Source organism: Haliaeetus leucocephalus, unplaced genomic scaffold (genome assembly GCF_000737465.1).
Source record: "Haliaeetus leucocephalus isolate CR32 unplaced genomic scaffold, Haliaeetus_leucocephalus-4.0 Scaffold506, whole genome shotgun sequence".
NCBI classification, from domain to species: Eukaryota; Metazoa; Chordata; class Aves; order Accipitriformes; family Accipitridae; genus Haliaeetus; species Haliaeetus leucocephalus.
Window position 1 is genome coordinate 1,013,467 of NW_010972942.1, and position 12,424 is coordinate 1,025,890.

A 12,424-nucleotide genomic window follows, 5' to 3' on the forward strand; every position below is an offset into this window, starting at 1 on the left:
ACAGAGGGGAAGGAAATTTAAAGTTAGTACATTATGCCCATTTCAGATTAAAAAATGTGAAAAAAGTAATACTATAATGAAATAGATAACAGTGGTAACAAAATAATGACATAGTTCTGTGATGGTAGAAAGCGCATATATAAAGATTGTTCAAAGCAGTCTAGCAGGGACTTAAGGTGCATAAGCAGAGGGGCTAGTTATGTTTTAAAGCATGTAATGGTTCAATTACACAACTTATCAGAAGCCCAGGTTTGGCATGTTGTTTGCAGCCTTTGACAGAAACTGTTGGCAGGGGTGGGTGGGCTACAAGGCTTATCTGGGGATTAGGATTCCTATTAGAAAAGGCTTCAAGTGCTGAATATGCTCACTCTTCTTTCTTCAAGGATGAAAAAGGACTGGATTACAGTGTATAAATGTTTAAAAGGGTCACACATGAAGACCCTAAGAAAAGCCTGTTCTGATTCCAGGGGATTATTAAAGCAAGAAGTCATTGCTCTGAAGCTAGTAAACAATCCTTCAGAATCAGCAGTATACTGGATGGATATGTATGTGGCTTTCAAGAAAATCTAGTTATTACAATTATTGTAATGAGTTTATAAGGAATTGTAAATATCATAGCTGAAGTTTTAAAATTTACGGTTAGCTGATGAACAGTAGAGTAAAACCTGAAGAATAGATTATGTTGCTTATATTTTCCTCAGTGCTCTGAACATCTTGCATCTGCCCCTGAAACTTTTAACAGTAGCTGGCAAAATATTGAATAAGACTGATTATGGCCTGAGCAGGGCAGCAGACACAGGTATGACAACTCCTTTCAGAAATCTGAAGTGGTGAAAGAAACTCTTCTTTACAATATTGACAAGAATCTGCACCTCATGGTAAGATCAAAGGAAGTGGATAAATATGTTTATGAACATATGTTGCTGACCTCAAAACATTTTTTTGCACTACTAAAGTTATGAATGTCTATCTCTTTTGCTCCTATATTTTCAGTAACAAAGTTACACAGTCTGATTTGTGTTTGTGCAAGTCAAAAAAATAACAAAAATTTTGAGATAATAGCGACTACCATGCATTTTGGTGTTTTTCTCTGGAAAATATGTCCATATGCTTGTGAAAAATATTAATGTTTGTTTAGAATTTTCTAAGGTTGGTTATTTGCCTACCTAATCTGTTGAAGCCCTAGGCATGTCCACAGCAAATTTTCAGGTCAATCTGACAGTGCTGGAATTACTAAGAAACATGACAATTGCTGTAAACCTGCAGAGTCAGCCCAGCATTCCTGGGAGACACATTTTGCTCTTCATCTGATGATCAGTAGATTAATGCATGTGTTCTTCCCACAGACTTAGAGCATAACTGCAAAGAAATCGTTATTGAAAGCGGTCACTTGAAAAGCACATACTCCAGAGGTGACCTTTACTCTTGAAATTTCTTCAAAAAGTGTAATTTTACTGAAACTATCAGTGAAAACAGGTGTCACAAAAATGTAAGAAACCCAAGTTCCTTTTTTCTCATTTTTTTTCCTCTTGATGTAATTTAGTAATAATAATAAAATGTAGCAAAAAAAAGACATATTCAATCCTTTCTTATTTTGTTTGCAAAGCTTTGTTGTTCAGAGTGCATTGATACCATAAATAAATATCATTTCCACACCCTATAGAAATCAAATATATAAAGGGTAAATCATGCCAGAGTAACCTGATCACATTCTACCACAAAATAACCTCTTCTGTCAATGTGGGGAGAGCAGTGGATGATGTTTACCTGGACTTCAGCAAAGCATTCGACGCTGATTCTCATAGCCTTCTCCTGGACAAACTGGCAAGACACAGATATGATGGGTGGTCTGCGAGATAGGTAGGGGACTGGCTAACAGGCTGCACTCAAAGGGTGGTGATCAAGGGTTTCTACTCAGGCTGGCAGCTCATCACAACTTGAGTCCCCCAGGGAATGATATGTTCAACATCTTCATAAGCGACCTGGATGGTGGGACTGAAAGCACCCTCACCGAGTTTGCTGATGACACCAAACTCACCACCCAGTAAGGTGAACACATCAGAAGGGAGAGCCATCTTAGAGAGAGTCCTGGACAGACAGGAAGAGTGGGCAAGCAAGAACTGTATAAAGTTTAACAAAGACAAGTGCTAAGTCCTGAACCTGGGACAGAATAACCAAATAGCCTAGTACAGGCTAGGGTCTGTGTGGCTGGGGAGCAGCCTTGCTGAAAGGCACTTCGGGGGCCTGGTGGACAACAAGCTGAACATGTCAGCAGTGTGCCACTGCAGCAACAAATGCAAATCGGATCCTGGACTGCATCTGCAGGGGCATTACTAGCAGAGACAGATCACCCTACTCTACTCAGCACTGGTCAGGGTGCACCTGTGGAGACCAGTTCTGGTCTTCACAATTCAAGAAAGACATGGACAGACTGGAGAGGGTCCAAAGGAGGGCCACAAAGGTGATTAAAGCGCTGGAGAACCTGCCCTGTGAGGAAAGGTTGACAGTATTCCAGTACTTAAAGAGCAGCTACAAAGAGGATGGAGGCTCTCTCTTCACAAGGAGCCATATGGAGAAGACAAGGGGCAACAGGTACAAGTTGCAGTGGAAAAGGTTTCATATCCGCATAAGAAAGAAATTTTTTACAGTGAGAAGAATCATTCACTGGAACAACATCCCCAGGGGATGTGGTAGAGTCCCCATCACTGGAGGTTTTCAAGACATGACTGGACAGGGTGCTAGAAAATCTCACCTAGGCTCCCTTTCTGAGCAAAAGCTGGACCAGATCTTCTGAGGTCTCTTCCAGGCTGGGCTATTCTATGATTCTATGATAATTTTAGGTAATATTTACCTAATGTTACCTATAATGTGTAGTGTTCTAGTACATGTGCTTGTGTACGAATTATGAATAGGTCTTTATTGAATGTTATCAAAATACAACCAAAATAAACCTTAGACCCTTATTATTCACTCTGGTAGGTATATTTGGTTGAATATTTCTTATATTCTATGTTGTTAGACTTCTATACTGAGTTCAGAAAGGGAAAGGTTTCCTGTCCACTCTATTCCTATTTTCTGAATTTAAGAATAGGTTTGTGTCTGGTTATTTTAACACAAATACATTTGAGGTGCCACAACAGACTTATGTCTAAAAACAGTAATTACAAAATATTTTAGTTTAAGATACCATATTGCAGACTGATGGAAAAATCTGCATTAAAAATAATGCTAAGAATATAGTTATCAACTTTTAACTTGTACTGCGTTCTTAAATATGATCTATAATGGTTTACTCTTACATTCATTGTGACATACATAATCATAACATACACACCATCAAAAAACTGCAGCATCTTCCTTTCATGTTCTGAATGTTTCTTACAATTACAAAAATTGTTTTCAGAATGACTTTAATATTCACATTGGAATGGAGCATCTGCCATAGCAGATGGAGAATACGACATCAAGTTCGGCTGGTATAATAACCCTTTAGAATCCTTGTAGTTTACAGAAATAATGTGTAATTCCTTTTGGCTATACTAAAATTGAAACTGTGCTATACATTCAAGACAGGATATTGCTGAAGACTAACTATTTTCTGGGAATAAAAAACTAGCCATCATACCACTTAGTAATTTTCCTCAATACAGAGGGTAGAAATACATAACCTGAATTTTTCACTTAGGCTAGAAACAACAGAAAATAATTACTTTCTCTGTAAACATTTATGAGATTGACCTGAACCATGATTTTTAAAAACATTGAAATGTCCAGAAAAAAAGATAATTAAAAAATATAAATATAAAAGGATTTTTTTAGGCTAAACTTTATGTAACATTTTTAAGTTATGTTACTTCTGCAAAATCATTTTAACTTATCCAACACATTGCCTTTATATATATATATATATATATGTATATGTATAAATAAATACTTTGTGATGTATTACAACACATTAATTTCAGTTCAAATGAGATATTTTGCTTGGTACAAAGTTATCATTTTTTATGTTTTCAATTTTCCAATGAAAAAATCCATTATTCAATCAGCTCTGCTTACAAGATAGGAAATCAACAGATAACTAAAGAATGTTTGATGATAGTAAGATTGCATTTTTTGTTAAGGCCTCTTGAATGTTTGATAACAGAAAGATTAAATTTCTTGGTAAGGCATTTTGTGCTGATGAGCTCAGTCAGAGATCTACCCTTTTCAGCCAGAAGACATTTCTGTTCCATTAAAAGACTTAATCCATTCTGATTCAGGAAAGGATTATTTTTCAAATAACTTGCCTATCGGTTTTGCCAGTGATACCTTTTTAATGAAAAACTCCAAACTGGAAATTATCAACCCAGAAAATTTTTGTTAGGTCTTTGTTGTTTTCAGTGCAAAGTTTTAATTTATCCTGAGAATTTTCACGTGACAGGGAAAAATAAACAAAACTCAAATTCTTATTATTTTCTGTAGTAAGATAGGTAGTTTTTACAAAAGGTTCACCCAACCCTAACTATTACCTCCCTATTTCTGTGTTCATTCTGGTGATGCCATGGATATCCCTGAGGTTCATATTCTGCCCACGTCACATAGCTGAATCCATTTGATCACAAGAAAAAAAGCCTGTACAGCATAGCTTCTTGGTATTCAGCTTTAGCATGTATTAGAGCACGTAGAATTGTTTTGATTGCCTTAAAGCCAGTGTCTGTTTATTGGAAAGATCAAGGCCTCTCAAAGCTATTCCTTTTCTGATTGCTGCTGACCAATATTGCAGGCTTACATTTTCAGTCTCTAAGTCAGGAGGCTGTAGCAATCTACCCAGCTGCCTGTCAGAGACTTTCTTCCAAAATCTTTAAAGAGGATTGGGCAAGGCGAAGAGTAGTTACAGATGAGAACTTTATATAAATATAATATATACACACATATATACACACAAATGAGTGCACAGGTATACACATTCACTTTTATATCCATACATATATATATATATATATGCATGTATGTGTGCCTACACACACACATACACACACACACAAAGGCAATTTGACATAATGATTTTACTTCTTTCACTGACCAAAAAGATCACAGGCATGTAGAAAATGTTTTCCCTCACAGAAAGTAATTTTGAAAGTAATCATCTTAGTTTATAAAAAGCCCATGGTACTTACAAATCACTTCATTAACAATTGTAAAGTATTGGCTCAGCCCAGCCAGCAAGTGTCCAGAAATAGGATATCTGCAATTTTCCTAAAGCATAAAAAGAGTAATATTCATTACTTTCTCTTGTGAAATCTTTGATTAGAATCCAAGATACCCTGGTGCTGATGCAGTATTTTTGGTGAGAGCACTGCAGAAACCAGAAAGATCATCTATCATTGCCATCATTTTTTAGATTTAACTGATTTTATAGGTTTCATTTGAACCTACTGAGACTGAAAATGTACTTAAATAGTCTAGTTAATATAATATTGGTTTTGATTTTTCAAACAGAAAAACAAAATTAATGCTTCTACACCTTCATCCTTTTTGCTTTAATTAAAATACCACTGGATAGACTGTACCCTCTTCAGGTTTCTTTCTAGGAAAATAATGCCTTTATAGTCCCAAACTGCAGCAGCTGCCTATAGTGCAATGTCCAGAGCTTCATGCTTTCCTTCACAAACGATTTATGTTTTTCTGTTCTTTATGTGAGCTCAAAACAATTCCAGATTTCAGTCATAAATAAACTTTTTACATGCAGACAAAGGAGACTATCAAGTAAGTTTGGGTTTTTTTCCTGATTTGAGATGATTACATTTACTGTCAGTATGGGATAACTCCAGTAATGTAGTCATGCAATGTCTTTGCTTTCCTCTGAATTAAGAAGGTCTCAAACAGTGTTGTAACATTTCCCCATTCCATTTCCAATGTAATAATGTTACAGAGATGTTAAATGTGAAAGCTCCACTGCTCTTGGTACTGATGCTCTACCTTCAACAAACTAAACACGCTATAATTTAATCTCACTAAGGTCTTCCTAAGGGAATGTTACTCTTTCTTGTGGAAGTCTTAAATCTATTATATGTAATTAATTTTAGGAATTACTTAGTGCACAGACTTTGGGAATGTGCAAATAATAATTTTTAATGTTATTTTTAAAGTAACTTAAAAATGTATTTTGTGAACACACTTAAAGCTCTCACTGACCTACAGAAAAATCAATATAATAAATACGGTAACAACGTAGATGCATGTAACATATAAAGGTTTAATTAGTTTATTAATTTAATTACAAAGTACTTAATTCCTTAGTGGGTATGCTGTGGGAATGTATTTTATATGTTCAGCAAATATAGAAGATAAACAATTCCCTATTATTCAACTTCTGCAATTCAGTTCTCTAGAAGACAACCAAAGAAAACAGGAAAAACAGTGAATAGGTACATCCATGATGAATCTGTCACATTTGGTGTACGAGTTACTACAGTGGGTTAATTTCTTCTCTCAAACTCAGAATTTAAGAGCAGATCCTTCTTTAGAAATATTCACAAAATTAACAAGCATTGACCCCTGATGAAATCCAAAATTTCTATAACAACCAAGGAATCTTTGGCAAGGGCGGCCTCATAGGTTTTTTTCTGACAAGTGGGAACACAAGTAGCAAAGTACCATAATGTGACACCATGGTTTGGAATCTTCCAGTTTTGCATGGCCCTGTTTCAGTTTCATATTGCTGTTTTTAAACAAAACATCGGTGTTGAGATCTTCAAAAGCCCTTACCACCTTCAAGGTCAGATTTAATCCTAGACTCCTGAAATTCAGAACAATATTGCATAATTGTTCTGAACTGAATCTGTGTACTGACAAATTACATAAATTTTATGCTGCAGCACTGGAACTGGTATTTGCCTATCTTCTCTAATAAACATTTTCATTGTGTTAGAATAATGGCAAAGTTTTCACTACTATTGTATGCAAGCATGTTCTACATCAGCTTCAGCCCAGTATTCTGTACACTTTTTAGGCTTAGTCTTTGCCATCCATTTTAATTTACAGGCACTTTTCGAAACCTCCTGCTTTCAGAGTGGTCCTATTCGATTTCTACTTGCTATATTCTTGAAATTGTATGTGTGATACCCTAAGTTCGTCAATGCTAGATTTCATTTGCCATGTGTGAAGCCAATTATACAGTTAAGTCTTATCTACCTGAACTCCTTTTGGTGCATCCAGTCTTCATTAACTACTTGTTCAAAGTTCTGAATCATCAGAAAATTCAACAAGCTGTTAACTGGGTTTTCTGCCAAGAAAATTGTACATAACTAGAGGGCTTGAGCAGTGATTTTCTGTCATGTATTTGGTATATTCTTTCCATCTCTGTACCATTCCTGCTTTGATTGTAAGTAGTGAGCAGTGCAACTTCCCATTGATACCAAGAATGTCTTTATATGATATTTTTAAAATCAGCTTTTTATCCCTTGACCTCTTTCACTCTGACTGGCAAAGCAAAACAAAATATGTCTCTATAATTTACCAAAGGATTAAGATAATCCCAGTAAATGCTCTCATCTCAGCTACCATTGTCATAATTTCTTATCTCTTTCATAAAGGTAAAGAGGTTAGTTAGGCAATATGTTCCTTTTCTATATTCATTTGGGAAATCTTCTGTTATCTCATTACTGCACAGGTGTTCTTTTATGCTATTGCTCAATATACTCTATTAGTTTGCTTACTCTAGAGAAAAAATGCCCTAGTTTAAAAAATTGGTGGAGGTTAACATGTTTGAAAAATGAAAAGTGTATGTTTTAGTAAAGAAATTATTTTCTGTAAAATCCTCAGTCCATTGGTCCCTGGCTTGCAATGATACGATCCTTTTTTTTTTTTTTTTTTTTTTTGTCACCTCTAAGAAGCTAGCGGAAGGACTAATCAAATGGTGAGTAAGAGAGTTATAGCCACTGAAGTCAAATGAACCATACTGGACAAAAAACTACTTTTAGGCACATGTTTTGTATCCAAACTCTGACTTGTACACCTTAGTGTATTAAATAAAGAGAATGATCTGTGTGCAAAATTCTGAATCTGCTTCCACTCTTTTAAAACCTGTGTGATTCTACTGATACAAAGCTACAAACTTAAGCTTCAGTTTACGCTTATTGAGAACTGAAACGGGAAGGAGACAGAATCTGCACTGTGAAAATTGCCCACAACTTCCACTGTAAAGACTCACTCTTAATAGAAATTTTTATCCCAAGAAGTTTGACTGTGCAGTTCAGAGGTCTTCTTAAATAAAGGCCACTTCTGCAAGGACTGTGTGTAGAATTTAAAGGTAAAGCAGTAACTGCAATACATATCATCTTGATTACAAAAATGTTGTGTGAAGAGGAGAGACTCACTTTTAAAAAACATAAAGAAAAAACTTTAATACACTACAGAAAGTCAGTTGAATCTGTGATTGCCTTCCCATATTGGTGAACAAATATGCAATTAAACCATTACTGTTACAGGAATTGTATACTCCCTGAGAAGCTGTTTCAGCCATCCCTAAATCTCTTGAGCATGGTGTGCCACTCTTTCCCTCTTTTTTGTTCTGTTTTCTTCTTTCTTATTACTTACAACACATTTTATTATTGCATTACATATTTTGGTGCATTTTTCACAAACATAGAATCTCAGTTTGAAGGGTCTTTGGATATTGCACAGATAATAAAATGTTGTAAAGATCATCACACCATGGTTGTACTGGAACTGGCTTTCTGTCATTTTCTGATGTGTAAGTTTCCAGTCATATAAATGCGGAGCTTTTACACCAGCAAAGCTCACTTCTAATGCACATTGTATGTCACTAACCATAAGGAGAGTAGTCAGAGGTGGCTATGGCTATTACATAACGCAAACTAAGGAGTAAGTAGGAAGCCAATAATAAATCAACATTTTGCTCAATTGTTGCTTTTAAAGAGAAGCTTTTGCAACTCTGAAACTCAAAGAGATGAATGTCACTGAGAGGGGAGTTTCCCAGTAAACAAGATTCAGGGCTTTGATTTTTTTGTGAGAAAAGAGTAGTGCAAAAGGTATTAATAGGATTTAAAGAGGCGTAGGGAGAAAAATTTAGAAGTCAGTAAGACTACTATATCTTTCCTCAAGTTTTCTAGGAAAGTGGAAAGAGAACTTTGTTTAATGACCTAAAGTATATTGATATCATCCTGTCAAGATCTCATCCAGGGAATTAAGTAAATTTGGGTGAAACCTGTGTTTAGAAACACATCAGGTAGTGAGGATATGTCTGTTGACCTCTCCTGCTTGGATTTGTGAAATAGGTTTTGAAAATGAGATCTCTATTGAGGGGACTGAATACTCTCATTAGTGTACTGGTGACATCAAGCTACTACGCTAGAGAAAACATTAAAAGCAAAAGCAAGTAATAACTTTAGAAGTAGAAATCACAGTCAGGTGTATTAAGAAAAAAATAATCAGGGCCTGGAAAGTTTACCATATGACATTTCTTTTCTAATGTTTTTATATGTTTGTGTCCTTTCATATATCATTTTTCCTAATGGCATAATCTAATATTACTATTAATCCTTAATATGAATTCCATACTCTTAATCATTTATTCTACAACCTCATAAGACTTTTGTATTTTCTCTATAACTTGCCTGAGATAGAGGGGCCAATGTCAGACAAAATTTGAGAAAACAACAAAAGGTTTATTCAGAGGTTATTATATGAAACTTCATCACTTAGACCAATGGATAAACAGCAAAATGAGAGAGAAATCATTAGTATCTCATCCTCATGGACTAATGAATAAGAGAACATATGCAAAAATTGTTGGTCTTCATGGAATGGAAACAGAGAAGGCTGCAAAAAGAAACAGTGACAGTATGGTAAACTATTGAGTCATATTTAATAATTAAGTTTACCTCCCAAAGAATGTTAGAAAATGTGTGAAATTTTAAGAAATGTTTTCAAAATACATGTTTCTCATTAATCCTAGAAGAGACCTCCTGCCAGCCAAGAACATCTATAAAAATCACTTCTCTCCATACTGAAGCACATCTTCATTCACAGGTGAACAGGGGGACTACTTTATTTTTTAAATATAAAAAACTTCCAGAGCCAAAGGCAAAATATTCTCTGTTTTGCATACCATGATTCAACTTCAGTATTCACTCAAAAGCTAATTTTATAGTTACAGTCCATGCAACCTGTTCATTACTGCTTCACTAATATATTAATGCATACTTAGAAAACAAGTTACCACAGCTTGCAGTATAGCCAAATAAATTTTGATGTATTTAACACTTAATATTCCTGTAGCAAACTCACACACAGACAAATGAAACACATATAGTTTGACTGTGTTTAAAATATCAGGAATATACCAGTCTGGTAGAGTAACATAAAATGAACAAAGAAGTGTGTTCTAACTTCAGCTTCCTGACTTTTGACTTCATTGAACTCATTTTCAACCTTTACAGGTTGCTGTAGCAACCTATAGCAGCCAGCTACAGTTTGAGTCTCCATCCATGCTAGATTTCACATTTGTGATAATGGTACTGTAAGTGAATTCCTGACCTTTATCTCAAGCAAAAAATGTTCTGTTAAATATTAATACTTGTAGTACCTTGAGATATACTTGATTCATTTCATTTGGTTAGGGGGTCGATTCTGGGTTCTAGTAGCACGTGCTCTTTTATGTATGAGTATATTCTCATGTTGGCTAAAATACAGCGTTTTGTGGTTTTGTTTGCTTGATTTTGTTTTTGGTGAGTTTTTTTATAATCTTGCTACAGCACTACAAAGATTCAAGCAGTAGGCCCAAAAAGGCTCGCTGTTCCTTACCACTCTTCACATACCTTTGGATAAATATTATGTTTGCTGTGCTTTCTTCTCAGTTTATATCATTCTGAGCTCTACTATATGTTCATAAAGCACCTTTTTTTAAGAGCATTCTGCTTTATGAACTTTACAGTTCTCATATAGCCGAAGAGGAAAGTGAGGGATGGAACAGTGTAGATCAGTTATTCAAGGTGGGCTCTTTGGAGCTGATGGAAAGACTCCAATGCTCTCTAAAGGAAAGGGCATTACTTCTGTGAGCAGTTGTGCCTTTTCTAGGCTGGTGAAGGACTAAATAGTTCAGCAGTAAGGGAAGCCTATGTCTGGTTGAACAGACAAACAACTAAGTCGAGCTCTGCTGCTGCTCCCCAAAGAGCACCCTGCCCTCATGTGATCTCGAAACATTGCTGAGTTCTCAGTGATGTGGTGCTTCTGCACAGGAAACACATACTTTTAAAACCAGCAATGAAAGTTGCATTTAGGAAGTATTTGCTTTAGATCAGATGAGATTTCAAGTTGTAACTTCTACTCCCAATGACTTAGTTCTGAAATAACTCATTTTCCTTTATCTTTTCCAGTACTTTCTCTCATTGTCTTTCAGCTAGACAGTCATACTCCCAGGGCCCTCATTGACCACAAATGTTTATTTCTTACAGTGCCACTGCTGCCAGCATGAGGAAAAGCAGGGTTGTGGATGATAAGGATCTATCTTTAGGAAGGAAAAATATTTGTTTCTCAAGTAAATTTTTGATTTGTAGCTATAGCTATTCAAACTCCTCCCTGTTGTGGATTACTGTTGTGTGGTGGCAATTCTTACTGTTAAGTTTAGCAAAGCAAATATACCTTGACTCCAGGGAGCTCCAGGGAGCTCATGTTTTATCGACTACAGAAACTGGATGGGCACTATTATTTTTCGGCTGTACCTTCTAAATCGATGTCATAGTTACCAATTCATTCTCACTTTCTTGAACTGCCTCTGCATGCTAAGAGGTCTGAATCATATTTATTTCACAGATTTCATAGTAGCCACTCATTGTGAAAATGAACATTCAGTTTCTCTCTGAAACAGCATTATATTTAAGGTTCTCTTTTTGTTACTGTGTCCTTTTAATATGCTTAATTGTACTGCATACATACATAATGCACACAGCCTTTAAATCAGGTTTGTGTCATAATAAATATGGAAGAGTGTGCACCTCTGTAATATTTAGTATATAGAGTTATTTACAGACGTGCTTCTCTGACATTGCCAAGAAATTATGTTTGTACCAACTACCTTACTGCAATAGAGGAGAATGGAGGAGTATCCTGGTTCCAGCTGTGATAGAGTTAATTTTCTTTCTAGTAGCTGGTATAGTGTTATGTTTTGGATTTAGTACCAGAAGAATGTTGATAACACACTGATGTTTTCCATCGTTGCTAACTAGTGTTTATACTAAGTCAAGGATTTTTCAGCTTCTGATGCCCAGCCAGCAAGAAGGCTGGAGGGGCACAAGGAGTTGGGAGGGGACACAGCCAGGGCAGCTGACCCAAACTGGCCAACGGGGTATTCCATACCCTATGCCTATTCCCTGATGGCATGCCTAGTATAGAAACTGGGGGGCAGGGGGTAGCTGGGGGG